General features: G+C 44.8%; 1 protein-coding gene across 1 annotated transcript in view; it reads left to right on the top strand.

The window, feature by feature from the left end:
• itih2 (inter-alpha-trypsin inhibitor heavy chain 2) overlaps positions 1 to 15,010 on the top strand; it is an 84,510-nt gene that overhangs the window by 41,983 nt on the left and 27,517 nt on the right. The gene's annotated exons all lie outside the window — the stretch shown is intronic.

Genomic DNA, 15,010 nt, shown 5'->3' with positions numbered 1-15,010 from the left:
CTCCGACCCATCTAGGTGATCGAAACTCGTCCAGGAGATCACTCTGTCCCTATATTTTCTACAGTACTTGCCTTCTGTAAAGGCGATCTCCACCCCAGCCAGGAACAGGAATAAAACCATCTCCTGAAATCTAACACAGAATTAGAACACAAGAAGTAGGAGCAGAACCAGGCTACACGGCCCTGGGCCCGCTCCGCTACCCACAGGGCCATGACCGTTCCGAACCTAGACTCATGTCCAATTTCCTGCCCGCTCCCCGTAACCCTTAATTCCCTTTACTTCTAGGAAACTATCTATTTCTGTTTTAAATTTATTTAATGATGTAGCTTCCACAGCTTTCTGGGGCAGCAAATTCCACAAACCTACCACCCTCTGAGTGAAGAAGTTTCTCCTCATCTCAGTTTTGAAAGAGCAGCCCCTTATTCTAAGATTATGCCCCCTAGTTCTAGTTTCACCCATCATTGGGAATATCCTCACCGCATCCACCCGATCAAGCCCCTTCACAATCTTATATGTTTCAATAAGATCGCCTCTCATTCTTCTGAACTCCAATGAGTAGAGTCCCAATCTACTCAACCTCTCCTCATATGACCACCCCCTCATCCCTGGGATTAACCGAGTGAACCTTCTTTGTACTGACTCAAGAGCAAGTATGTCTTTTCTTAAGTATGGACACCAAAACTGTATGCAGTATTCCAGGTGCAGTCTCACCAATACCTTGTACAACTGCAGCAATACCTCCCTGTTTTTATATTCTATCCCCCTAGCAATAAAAGCCAACATTCCATTGGCCTTCTTGATCACTTGCTGCACCTGCATACTAACTTTTTGAGTTTCGTGCACCAGGACCCCCAGATCCCTTTGTACTACAGTACTTTCCAGTTTCTTGCCATTAAGATAATAACTTGCTCTATGATTTTTCCTGCCAAAGTGCATAACCTCACACTTTCTAGTATTGTATTCCATCTGCCAAATCTCTGCCCACTTACTTAGCCTGTCTATGTCCCTTTGCAGGTTTTTTATGTCCTCCTCACTCACTACTTTCCCTCCCATCTTTGTATCATCTGCAAACTTTGATATGTTACACTCGGTCCCCTCCTCCAAATTGTTAATATAGATTGTAAAGAGTTGGGGACCCAGCACTGACCCCTGCGGAACACCACTAGTTACTGATTGCCAGTCTGAGAACGAACCATTTATCCCAACTCTCTGCTTTCTGTTAGAGAGCCAATCCTCCACCCACGCCAGAATATTACCCCCAATCCTGTGATTTTTTATCTTAAGCAATAATCTTTTGTGTGGCACCTTGTCAAATGCCTTTTGGAAGTCTAAATACACTACGTCCACTGGTTCCCCTTTATCCACCCTGTATGTTACTTCCTCAAAGAACTCAAGCAAATTTGTCAAACATGACTTCCCCTTCATGAAACCATGCTGAGTTTGTCCTATTAAATTATGTTTATCCAAATGTCCCGTTACTGTCTCCTTAATAATGGACTCTAACATTTTACCAACCACAGATGTTAGGCTAACAGGTCTATAGTTTCCAGCCTTCTGCCTACTACCCTTTTTAAATAAGGGTGTTACATTAGCAGTTTTCCAATCTGCCGGGACCTTTGCTGAGTCCAGGGAGTTTTGGAAAATTATTACCAATGCATCCACAATCCCTAATGCCACTTCCCTCAAGACCCTAGGATGTAAGCCATCAGGTCCAGGGGATTTATCCGCCTTGAGTCCCATTATTTTACCAAGTACCACTTCCTTAGTGATTTTAATCATATTTAGCTCCTCCCCCCCTAGAGCCCCCTGTTTGTCCAGTGTTGGGATATTCTTAGTGTCCTCTACCGTAAAGACTGATACAAAATATTTGTTCAGCGTTTTTGCCATCTCCATGTTTCCCACCATTAATTTCCCGGTCTCATCCTCAAAGGGACCAACATTTACTTTAGCCACACTTTTTCTTCTTATATAACTATAGAAACTTTTGCTATCTGTTTTTATATTTTTTGCTAATTTACTTTCATAATCTATCTTCCCTTTCTTAATCAATCTTTTAGTTATTTTTTGCTGTCTTTTAAAGACTCCCCAATCTTCTATCCTCCCACTAGATTTGGCTACCTTATATGCCCTTGTTTTTAGTCGGATACTATCCTTAATTACTTTACTTAGCCACGGGTGGCTATCTTTTCTTTTACACCCTTTTTTCCTCAGTGGAATATATATTTTTTGGAAGTTGTAAAATAACTCCTTAAATGTACACCACTGATCATGTACCGTCTTACCCTTTAATCTATTTTCCCAGTCCACTCTAATCAATTCCGCTCTCATACCTTCATAGTCTCCTTTATTCAAGCTCAGCACGCTTGTTTGAGATCCAACCTTCTCACCCTCTAATTGAATATGGAATTCAACCATGTTATGGTCACTCATTTCAAGGGGATCCTTTACTAGGACATTTTTAATTAATCCTGTCTCATTACACAGGACTAAATCTAAGGTTGCTTGCCCCCTGGTCGGTTCAGTTACATACTGCTCAAGAAACCCATCCCTAATACACTCAATGAACTCATCCTCAAGGCTGCTCTGCCCAATTTGATTTGTCCAGTTAATATGATAGTTAAAATCCCCCATAATTATAGCTGTTCCCTTATTACAAGCCTCAACTATTTCCTGATTAATACTCCGTCCAACAGAGTTGCAACTGTTCGGAGGCCTATAGACTATGCCCACTAGTGTTTTTTTCCCCTTATTATTCCTTATCTCCACCCAAACTGTTTCACTATCCTGCTCCTTTGACCCAATATCATTTCTCTGTATTATAGTGATTCCTTCCTTTATTAACATAGCCACCCCACCTCCCCTCCCTTCCTGCCTGTCCTTCCTGATTGTTAAATAACCTGGTATGTTTAATTCCCAGTCATGGTCACCCTGCAGCCATGTTTCTGTAATGGCCACAAGATCATACCCATATGTAGTTATTTGTGCCGTTAACTCATTCATTTTTGTTACGAATGCTACGTGCATTCAGATAAAGAACTTTCAAATATGTTTTGTGACACTTAGTTCCTGTTTTTTCCCCTTTTAGTACTTTACCTTTTACTCCATACCTTCTGTCCCTTCCTGACACGTTCTGTTTTTTAATTCCCCCACTGCTACCTAAGTCTATGACCTTCTCCGTTGTCATTTCTATTATTTGCTCGCTAGAAACCTCCCCCCCACTAATTAGTTTAAAGCCCTCTCTACAGCCCTAGTTATATGATTCGCCAGGACTCTAGTCCCAGCACTGGCCAAGTGGAGTCCGTCCCAACAGAACAGCTCCCTCCTGTCCCAGTACTGGTGCCAGTGTCCCAAGAAGCAAAACCCATTTCTCCCACACCAGTCTTTGAGCCACGCATTTAACTCTTTAATTTTATTTATCCTAGCCAAATTCGCTCGTGGCTCAGGTAATAACCCAGAGATTATTACCCTTGAGGTTCTGTTTTTAATTTGACCCCTAGCTGCTCATACTCCTTTAACAGAACCGTCTTCCTTGTCCTATCTATGCCGTTTGTACCAACATGGACCACGACAACTGGATCCTCCCCCTCCCACTCCAAGTTTCTTTCCAGCCCAGAAGAGATGTCCTTAACCCTGGCACCGGGCAGGCAACACAGCCTTCGGGACTCCCGCTTTTGACTGCAGAGAACCCTATCTATCCCCCTAATGATACTATCCCCTACCACTACAACATTTCTTTTTACTCCCTCCACTTGAATGGCCCCCTGTACCACGGTGCTGTGGCCAGGTTGCTCATCCTCCCTGCAGTCCCCGCTCCCGCCCTCACAGGGAGTAAGAACCTCGATCCTGCTTGACAAGAGCAAGGGCTGCGGCTCCTTCAACACTACCTCCTGGATCCCTGTACCTGCCTCACTCGTAGTCACACCGTCCTGTCCCTGACCACGGACTACATCTGCATTAATTAATTTCATAGGTGTGACCACCTTCTGAAACATAGAGTCCAGGAACTTCTCCCCCTCCCTGATGTGTCACAGTGTCTGAAGCTCGGTCTCAAGCTCTTTAACATGGAGCTTGAGTTCCTCTAGCAGCAAACACTTATCGCAAATGTAATCACCGTGAGCCTCAATGGGGTCCACCAGATCCCACATTTTGCAACAGTGACACATCACCTGTTCACCCATATCTATGTAATTAATTAAATTTCTTATTATTAGTTATGAAGACCCTCTGCCCCGATATAGATGATAATATTACACCATTATTCAATAGGACTTACCAACTTAAAGGTATAAAAGAGAAGGAAGAAAACCAACCAACCAGCTGATCACCAACCTCCTCCTTGAATACTGTTTGTGGGGCCTGTTTGGTTGACTCATCTCGCTGCTCCGCTTCCGCAGTGCTGTCTAAGCCTGGGAGTGGGGAACAAAACAGAGCAAAAAACACACCCTCACCTCCCACTTGCCCGAATTCTCCCACTTACCAAACTCTAGCAGCACTCAATGCCACAGCACTCTGTGCAACAGCACTAGTCCCGCCCCTTTTATACCCGGATTCTACTTCCGGTTTAAACTCCCCAGCAGTTTAATATACACTTAAAAAATTAAACTCACTTCAAATAATTAACTTTTTAACACACTAAAATTCACAAAATACACTTAAATTACTTTTCTCCCACTTACCAAACTCTAGCAGCACTCAATGCCACAGCATTGAATTCAAAGAAACCCATAGTCTAATGAATATGATTTCACTTAAATAACAGAGAAGTGTTTTTGAAGTATATGTGAGGATATGTCTACTGTTGGGTAATATTCAAGAATATTTCCTGGGTGCACTTTTTTTCAAAGGGTTAATGAAGGTAAACCATGTTTGGCAATATTTGTGTTGGAGTTCAAGGGTTCAAGTGTTAAGTTACGAGGAGAGATTCCACAAATTAAGGTTGTATCCCCTAGAATTTAGAAGGTTAAGGGGTGATCTGATATTAAGAGGAACAGATAGGATAGACAGAGAGAAACTATTTCCACTGATTGGGGCGTGAAATTAGGAAACACTTCTACACACAAAGGGTGGTAGAAGTTTGGAACTCTCTTCCGCAAACGACAATTGATGCTAGATCAATTGTTCATTTTAAATCGGAGATTGATAGCTTTCTGTTAACCAAAGGTATTAAGGGATATGGGCTAAAGGAGGGTTTATGGAGTTAGGTCATAGATCAGCCATGATCTCATTGAATGGCGGAACAGGCTCGAGGGGCTGAATGGCCTCCTCCTGTTTCTAGGTTCTGATGTGTTTTAATTGCCATTGATTTCTTGTAGAACATTCCAACTTTATTTGGTCTTTTCCAGAATTGCATTTTATATCTCAATACAGTAAAGTGTTTGCAATATTAGTAATGAATATATAGCATGTTCATATGACTTCCTTTTTTATTTTAATAATAAAGGCTCTCACTTATTTTAAATGGGGTAACATCATAATCAGAATGGAAGAACTTGCATTTCTATAGCGCCTTTCATATCTTCAGGATGTCCCAAAGCGCTTTACAGCCAATGAATTACTTTTGAAGTGTGGTCGCTTGTTTTCGAGGCAAACACAGCAGCTAATTTGCAAACAGCAATAAGATAAGTGACCAGTAAAACGGTCTCTGCTTTTCTAGAGTAAAAAGGCCCATTCCTCTGAGTCTATTGTGATACCTAAGGATTTTTAAACTAGGAATAAACCTAGTGGGTTTCCTCAGGACCTTTCCCAGGGCTTCTATCTTTCCCCACCATGTGAGGAGACCAGAAGTGGACATAATATTCGAGATGAGGCCTAACCAAGGTCTTGTACAGGGCACTATGATGCTTTTTGTTTTATATTGGATCGTCCTAGCTCTACATCCAATCTTTGCTTTCGCTATAACCTTTCGGCAGTAGTAGTGAACCTTTACACACATGTGCTATAACACCTCGATCTGTTTCCTTCTCAGCAGACTTTAATTCAGAACCCAGCATGGTATACACATGTTTGGCATTAGCCTTACTTACATGCATAGCAATACATTAATCTATATTAAATGTCATCCGCCAGAGGCAGGCCCATTCCCGCTTCACATCTAGATCAGATAGTAATCATTTTTTCTCTCATTCAGGCAACTGACACTGGCACAGACCTTCGTGTCATCTGTGAACGCATGAACAGTATCCCCAACACCTTTAGCCAGATCATTATTATAGATCATGAAGAGTAATGGTCCTAACACTGATCCCTGCATGACTCTACTAGGAACCAGTCTGCACACAGAACCACTACCTTTAATGAAAATCTTCCATCTATGAGAATGCAACCAATTCTCTGTCCAACCTAGGATTTGCCCTCCAATCCCACAGGACTTCACCTTAGGTGCCAGACAGGTTCAGTAGTAGCACTCTGGACTCTGAGTCATAAGGTCATGGGTTCAAGCCCCCCTTCAAAGAGTCATAGAGTCATAGAGTAATACAGCACGGATAGAGGCCCTTCGGCCCATCGTGTCCGCGCCGGCCATCAAGCCCTGTCTAATCTAATCCCATATTCCAGCATTTGGCCCGTAGCCTTGTATGCTATGGCATTTCAAGTGCACATCCAAATGCTTCTTAAATGTTGTGAGGGTTTCTGCCTCCACAACCCTTTCAGGCAGTGAGTTCCAGACTCCAACCACCCTCTGGGTGAAAAAGTTCTTTCTCAAATCCCCTCTAAACCTCCCGCCCTTTACCTTGAATCTATGCCCCCTAGTTATCGACCCCTCTACTAAGGGAAAAAGCTCCTCAGCATCCATCCTATCTATGCCCCTCATAATTTTGTACACCTCAATCATGTCCCCCCTCAGCCTCCTCAGCTCCAAGGAAAACAAACCCAACCTGCCCAGTCTCTCTTCATAGCTGAAGCGCTCCAGCCCTGGTAACATCCTGGTGAACCTCCTCTGCACCCTCTCTAACGCGATCACATCCTTCCTGTAGTGTGGCGACCAGAACTGCACACAATATTCCAGCTGTGGCCTAACCAGTGTTTTATACAGCTCCATCATAACCTCCTTGCTCTTATATTCAATGCCTCGGCTAATGAAGGCAAGTATCCCATATGCCTTTTTTACCACCTTATCCACCTGTTCCGCCGCCTTCAGGGATCTGTGTACTTGCACACCCAGATCCCTCTGACCCTCCGTCTTGCCTAGGGTCTTTCCATTCATTGTGTATTCCTTTGCCTTGTTAGTCCCCCCAAAGTGCATCACCTCGCACTTTTCCGGGTTAAATTCCATTTGCCACTGTTCTGCCCATCTGACCAACCCATCTATATCGTCCTGCAGACTGAGGCTACCCTCCTCGCTATTTACCACCCTACCAATTTTTGTATCATCCGCGAACTTACTGATCATACCCTTTACATTCATATCCAAGTCATTAATGTAGACCACAAACAGCAAGGGACCCAGCACCGATCCCTGTGGTACCCCACTGGCCACAGGCTTCCAGTCACAAAAACAACCTTCGACCATCACCCTCTGCCTTCTGCCACTAAGCCAGTTTTGTATCCAATGTGCCAAGGCACCCTGGATTCCATGGGCTCTTACCTTCTTGACCAGTCTCCTGTGCGGGACTTTATCGAAGGCCTTACTGAAATCCATGTATACCACATCCACTGCGTTACCCTCATCCACACACCTAGTCACCCCCTCAAAAAATTCAATCAAATTAGTCAGACATGATCTTCCCTTGACAAAGCCATGTTGACTATCCCTGATTAATCCTTGCCTCTCCAAGTGGAGACAAATTTTGTCCCTCAGGATTTTTTCCAATAATTTTCCTACCACTGATGTTAGGCTCACTGGCCTGTAGTTCCCCGGTTTTTCCCTACTACCCTTCTTGAATAATGGTACTACATTAGCGGTTCTCCAGTCCTCTGGCACATCCCCTGTGGCCAGAGAGGTCCTGAATATATGTGTTAGAGCCCCCGCAATCTCCTCCTTTGCCTCACACAGCAGCCTGGGATACATTTCATCCGGGCCTGGGGATTTATCCATTTTTAGGCCAGCTAAAACCGCCAATACCTCCCCCCGCTCGATGTTAATATGTTCGAGCATATCACAGTCCCCCCGCCCTATTTCTATGTCTACATCGTCCTTCTCCATAGTGAAAACAGACGCAAAAAATTCATTCAGAACCCCTCCTACATCTTCCGGCTCCACACACAGATTGCCACTTTTGTCCCTAATGGGCCCTATTTTTTCCCTAGTTATCCTCTTACCCTTAATATACTTATAAAACATCTTCGGATTTTCCTTTATTTTGCTTGCCAGTGTTATTTCATGGCCCCTCCTTGATCTCCTAATTTCTTTTTTAAGTATCCCCCTGCACTTTTTGTACTCCTCTAGGGCTTCCTCCGTCTTTAGCCTTTTGTATCTACCAAAAGCCCTCCTTTTTTTCCTAATCCATTCCCGTATATCCCCTGACATCCAAGGTTCCCTGTGGTTTTTGGAACCACCCTTGACCTTTACGGGAACATGTTGCCATTGTATGATCTCAATCTCCCTTCTGAAAGCCTCCCATTGCTCCGATGCGGATTTTCCTACAAGTAGCTGATCCCAGTCCATTTTGGCCAGATCCTGCCTTATCCTATTAAAATCGGCCTTCCCCCAATTTAGAACCTTTATTTCCGGCCCATCCCTGTCCTTTTCCATGGCCACCTTAAATCTTACCATATTATGGTCACTATCACCAAAGTGCTCACCTACTAGCACTTTTTCCACTTGGCCGGCCACATTCCCTAGAATTAGGTCCAGTACCGCCCCCTCTCTTGTAGGACTTTTTACATGCTGGCTCAAAAAGCTCTCCTGGATGCACTTCAAGAATTCTACACCCTCTGAGCCTTTCACACTCTGACTATCCCAGTTAATATTGGGGAAGTTGAAATCCCCCATTATTATTACCCTATTATTTGCACATTTCTCTGAGATTTGCCTACATATCTGTTCCTCTATCTCCCCCTGACTGTTTGGAGGCCTATAGTACACTCCCAGCAAAGTGCTTGCCCCCTTTTTGTTTTTAAGCTCCACCCATATGGCCTCATTGGAGGACCCTGCTAATATATCATCCCTCCTTACTGCAGTAATTGACTCCTTAATTAATATTGCGATACCCCCTCCTCTTATACCTCCCCCTCTGTCTCGCCTGAAGATTCTGTACCCCGGAATATTGAGCTGCCAGTCTTGCCCTTCCCTCAACCTCAAAGACTTGAACATATTGAGCTGTAATTTGCGACCCCTACGGGTTGTGTACGAGGTGCACACGCACCCGTAAGGGCTGCGCAAGTTCAGGGTTTAGGCATGCGAAGCACACGTGCGAAAACCCGGAACTTGCGAACTGTCAAGAATTCTCTTGACAGATGATCTGCATCCCTGGGAAAAGGGCCTCCGCGGGCGGAGAGTTGCGATATTTGCCCAACTTCTGCCCAGCGAATGCCTGTGAAATTCTTACACCTGGTAAAAGCAGGCCTGCTTTTAGTGTTTTAAAAAATAGAAAAATAAAATTTTATCACTCATTTATACATTAAAAACCCTGTCCAATAAGGTAAGTTTATTTTTAGCCCCATTAAAATATATATTTTTTTCAAATGGCATTTTAAATATGTAATTTTAAAATTTATTTCATGTGTTTGTATTTTTTAAGTGATTCCCCATTCATACTTATGACAGTTCTGTAAATACGGAATCCCCATAAGTATGAATGGGGATCCCCTTCTTTCATTGGTTGGGCCGGCCCACGTGATCACAGGGGCGCTTGTGAACCGCCTGCACCCCTGCGATACGGGGGCCTCTGCCCGCGGGTACCGGGCGAGGCCCAGGAGCACGAGTCTCCGAACCTCCCGGACCACCAGGTAAATTCGTAGATTTTTTTGCAGGTTGGTGGCATCTGCCCGCGGGAAGCCTCCGATCGCAAATTTTGGGCCGTTATCTAGGCTGACACTCCAGTGCAGTACTGGGGGAGGGCTGCACTGTCGGTGGTGCCGTCTTTCGGATGAGACGTTAAATTGGGGTCCTGCATACCCTCTCAGGTAGATGGAAAATATCCCGCGGCACTATTTGAAGAAGAGCAGGGTGAGTCCTCCCAATGTCCTGCCCAATATTTATCCCTCAACTAACCCCTAAAAACGCATGGTCTGGTCATTTATTTCAGTACTGTTTGTGGGAGCTTACTGTGCGCAGATTGTCTGCTGCGTTTCCTACATTATAACAGTGACTACACTTCACAAAGTACTTCAGTGGCTGTCAAGCACTTTGGGACATCCTGAGATGATGAAAGGCACCATGCCAAAAGCTTCAAAAAAAAAATCAAATGTGCAGTGTCTCCAGGGCAATATAGATCCATCAACCTAGTAACCTCCCTGAAAAATTCAATCAAGTTGGTAAGACATGATCACCTTTTGCAGAAGCCACGTTGTTCATCTCCGTCAAGGTGTTCATGCAGAGTATCCTTAATGATCCCTTCCAACAACTTTCTTATAACTCTTCTTCTCAGGCAGTCCCTCGGAACCGAGGATGACTTGCTTCCACATTAAAAAAAAGAGTTCTCAGGTGACTGATGAGTCCAATGCGGGACCTACAGTCTCTGTCACAGGTGGGGCAGACGGTGGTTGAAGGGGCGGGTGGGTGGGGTGCTTGGGTTGACGTGCGCTCCTTCCGTTGTTTGCGCTTGGCTTCCGCTTGCTCCCGGCGAAGAGACTCGAGGTGTTCGGCGCCTTCCCGGATGCTTCTCCTCCACTTTGTGCGGTCTTGGGCCAGGGATTCCCAGGTGTCGGTGGGGATGTTACACTTTTTCAAGGAGGCTTTGAAGGTGTCCTTTAAGCGTTTCTTCTGCCCACCTGGGGCTCTCTTGCCGTGTCGGAGCTCCGAGTAGAGCGCTTGTTTTGGGAGTTTCGTATCAGGCATGCGGACAATGTGACTCGTCCATCAGAGCTGATCGAGCGTGGTCAAAGCTTCGATGCTGGGGATGTTGGCCTGAGCAAGAACACTGACGTTGGTGTGCCTATCCTGCCAATGGATTTGCAGGATCTTGCGGAGGCAGCATTGGTGGTACCTCTCCAGTGCTTTGAGGTGCCTGCTGTACATGGTCCATGTCTCTGAGGCATACAGCAGGGCGGGTATCACTGCTGCTCTGTAGACTATCATCAAGCTGATGGGCCTATAATTTCCCGGTTCTGACTGGTTTCCCTTTTTGAATATCAGTACAACACGAACCTCACTCCAGTAAATAGCAATGATTAAAAACTCCAGCGAGCGATTAAATATATAAGCAAGGGCCTCAATTAGCACAGCTCCCATTCTTTGAGCAGCCTCGGGTAAATGCCGTCCGGACCACCAGCTTGATCCAATTTGAGAACCCTTATTCTTTCCAGGATTACATCTGCATCCACTTTGACATTTACAAATCCACATTGCATTAACGGTAAGTGAGCATAACCTGCAGGAGTGAAGACGGATGCAAAGTAGCCATTTAAAACCTCCGCCATGATCTGGGAGTTCACCTGAATCTGCCCTGAGTGATCCTTCAATGGCCCTGTGAAGTCCTTGATCACCCTCTGAACCCTAACATAATTAGAAAAGATTTCACTGTTGCTACTGCAATTATCCACAACTTTTGTTTTTCCACTGACAGTAAAGTGAAACATACAGAGCAATGGGTATGATCAGAGATGCTTAGTTTGGCCAATTTTCTACCACAGAAGGCAGTTGAGGCCAATTCATTAAATATATTCAAGAAGGAGTTAGATATATTTCTTAAGGCTAAAGGGATCAAGAGATATGGGGAGAAGGCAGGGACAGGGTATTGAATTTGGATGATCAGCCATGATCTCATTGAATGGCAGAGCAGGCTCGAGGGGCCGAATGGCCTACTCCTGCTCCTATCTTCTATGTTTCTATGTTTCTAATACAACTGCTATCCCTGTAATGATACAATCTAAAGAACCCAGCATGGTACCCCTACTCCAGTGGGTTGTCTTACAAGACAGAACTTCTCTCCTGTAACAACAGCAAGTGCTGGAAACGCTCAGCAGGCCAGGCAACATCCGTGGAGAGAGAAACAGAGCCAACGTTTCAGGTCAGAGACCCTTCTCTGTTTCTCTCTCCACGGATGCTGCCTGACCTGCTGACTGCTTCCAGCATTTTCTGTTATTATTTCAGATTTCCAGCTTCCGCAGTATTTTGCTATTGTATTAGAACTTCTCTCCTGTTCTTTCAACCTTCTCACAGCACCTCGCTGCCTGACCGCTTATTCCAATTTCCCAAGCTGTCTTTATGGTATCTAACGTAATAAAACTCACTACGCACTTGGTTCGAGTATAAAGCAAGGCTTTAATCAACTTGTTTCAAAACATGGAGGTCTAGTAACCTATAAAATTCTGTCAGGTAGGTCTGGACAGACTAGATGCAGAAAGGATGTTTCTGATGGCCGGGGAGTCCAGAACCAGGGGTCATAGTCTAAGGCTAAGGGGTAAGCCATTTAGGACTGAAATGAGGAGGAATTTCTTCACCCAGAGAGTGGTGAACCTGTGGAATTCTCTGCCACAGAGGGCGGTGGAGGCCAGTTCATTAAATATATTCAAGAAAGAGTTGGATATATTTCTTGAGGCTAAAGGGATCAAGGGATATGGGGAGAAGGCAGGGACAGGGTACTGAATTTGGATGATCAGCCATGATCTCATTGAATGGCGGAGCAGGCTCGAAGGGCCGAATGGCCTACTCCTGCTCCTAGCTTCTATGTTTCTAGTTATCTTTCACTAGTTCCTGTTTACAAAATGTCCTGGGCAAGCTGGGCCCACGCCCGAGTATTTATACTCCTGGGATGGCGCCACCAGCTGGCCGTCCAGTGTTATTTCATGAGTCTTTCTTCATGGGCCATAAGATTCATAACAGTGTCCCTGCCTGTTCTTTTAAAAGCTTAACTGTGGTGTCAGCTTTTGACAAAAACTGACGACTAATCTGCTCACCGCCCCAGAGAAAATTCCGCCCCTGCTGAGTTCCAGTAATTCAGACTGTCGTAGCAGCGGTGAGTGCGAAATGTTGCTGGAATTTCAACGTATCTTTCATTGTTCCCAGGTTGTCAGGTTTCAGTCTGAAACCTCCGTAAACACTTACCGTCCTATAAATTGAATGGGGCTATAATTTAACACACATTTTAAAATAACCCATATCGAGCTCCCATTCCACGGAAAAATAGCTAAAGAATCCCAAATTGTGACAGTGGCCAGTATGATGATTACCGCACAGAATATATTGGATGAAAAGAAATGTGAACAAAGAACACCTGAAGAGCATCTGAATCAAGTCTGATGCAACGGGAAGTATCGAGCTAAAACAGCCTACCCCAGAATCGTTGCTGCCTCCCTGACAATTGTGTCAATTGTGGCAAATATTCTGAAGGTAAATGGTGTGAATTTGTCCAGTGTGATCTTAGCATACAAGCAAACTAAAGAACGAGAGGGGATCTCATTGAAATGTATAAAATTCTGACAGGGCTAGACAGACTGGATGCAGGGAGAATGTTTCCCCTGGCTGGGGGGTCCAGAACGAGGGGTCACAGTCTCAGGGTACGGGGTAGGACATTTAGGGCTGAGATGAGGAGAAATTTCTTCACTCAGAGGGTGGTGAACCTGTGGAATTCTCTACCACAGAAGGCTGTGGAGGCCAAGTCATTGGATATATTTAAGGAGACAGATAGATTTCTAGACGCAAAAGGCGTCAAGGGGTATGGGGAGAGAGCGGGAATATGGTATTGAGATAGAGGATCAGCCATGATCATATTGAATGGCGGAGCAGGCTCGAAGGGCCGAATGGCCGACTCCTGCTCCTATTTTTCTATGTTTCTAATCCACAATGCTGCCCCTACTCCAGTGGGTTGCCATACACCAATATACCAATATTGCACCATGTGCTTTCACCCCAACTATCTTGGAAGCCTATTTACTTTGTATAGAAACAAAGGACATTGTGATGAAGCAACTGCTGTGGTGATAATTGCCTTTTAATGTATGTCTTTTTAAAAATACACGTCAGCCATGACTCAGTGGGCAGCACCCTCGCCTCTGAGTCAGAAGGTTGTGGGTTCACAGTCCCCACTCCAGAGACGAGCACAAAAATCTAGGCCGACACTCCCAGTGCAGTGCTGAGGGAGCGCTGCACTGTCGGAGGTGCCGTCTTTCGGATGAGACGTTAAACTGAGGCCCCGTCTGCTCTCTCAGGTGGACATAAAAGATCCTCTGGCTCTATTTCGAAGAAGAGCAGGAGAGTTCTCCCCGGTGTCCTGGGGCCAATATTTATCCCTCAACCAACATCATTAAAACAGATTATCTGGTCATTATCACATTGCTGTTTGTGGGAGCTTGCTGTGCGCTGCCACGTTTCCTACATTGCAACAGTGACTACACTTCAAAAAGTACTTCATCAGCTGTAAAGCGCTTCGGGACGTCCGGTGGTCGTGAAAGGCGCTATAGAAATGCAAGTCTTTTTATTTTTTCATATTAAAGGTGAAAGTATTTGGATGTGATCGTGTAAGCAATTGTGTCAATCACCGTGGTGGAGCATTTTTGGGCTTTACTTTGATTTATAAACAAGGCTTAGAAACCACCTTCCCTTCACTATACTGCCCCTTCAAACGACATTTTATTAGCATGATATATCTGAGAGTCCACAATAAGATTCACTGCTGGATAATTAACCCTGAATCATCCATTCAGAAGTAGCGGCTGTTCACAAAAGAAAAGAAACACTTGCATTTCTATAGCGCCTTTCACGACCACCGGATGTCCCAAAGCGCTTTACAGCCAATGAAGTACTTTTGAAGTGTAGTCGCTGTTGTAATGTAGGAAACGCAGCAGCCAATTTGCGCACAGCAAGCTTCCACAAACAGCAATGTGATAATAAACCAGATCATGTGGGTTTTTTTTATTATGTTGATTGAGGGATAAATATTGGCCAGGTCACCGGGGAGAACTCCCCTGATCT

Source organism: Somniosus microcephalus, chromosome 17 (assembly GCF_052327205.1).
Source record: "Somniosus microcephalus isolate GS21.2 chromosome 17, FLI_Smic_1.0, whole genome shotgun sequence".
NCBI classification, from domain to species: Eukaryota; Metazoa; Chordata; class Chondrichthyes; order Squaliformes; family Somniosidae; genus Somniosus; species Somniosus microcephalus.
This window is presented reverse-complemented; position numbering and strand designations above follow the sequence as displayed.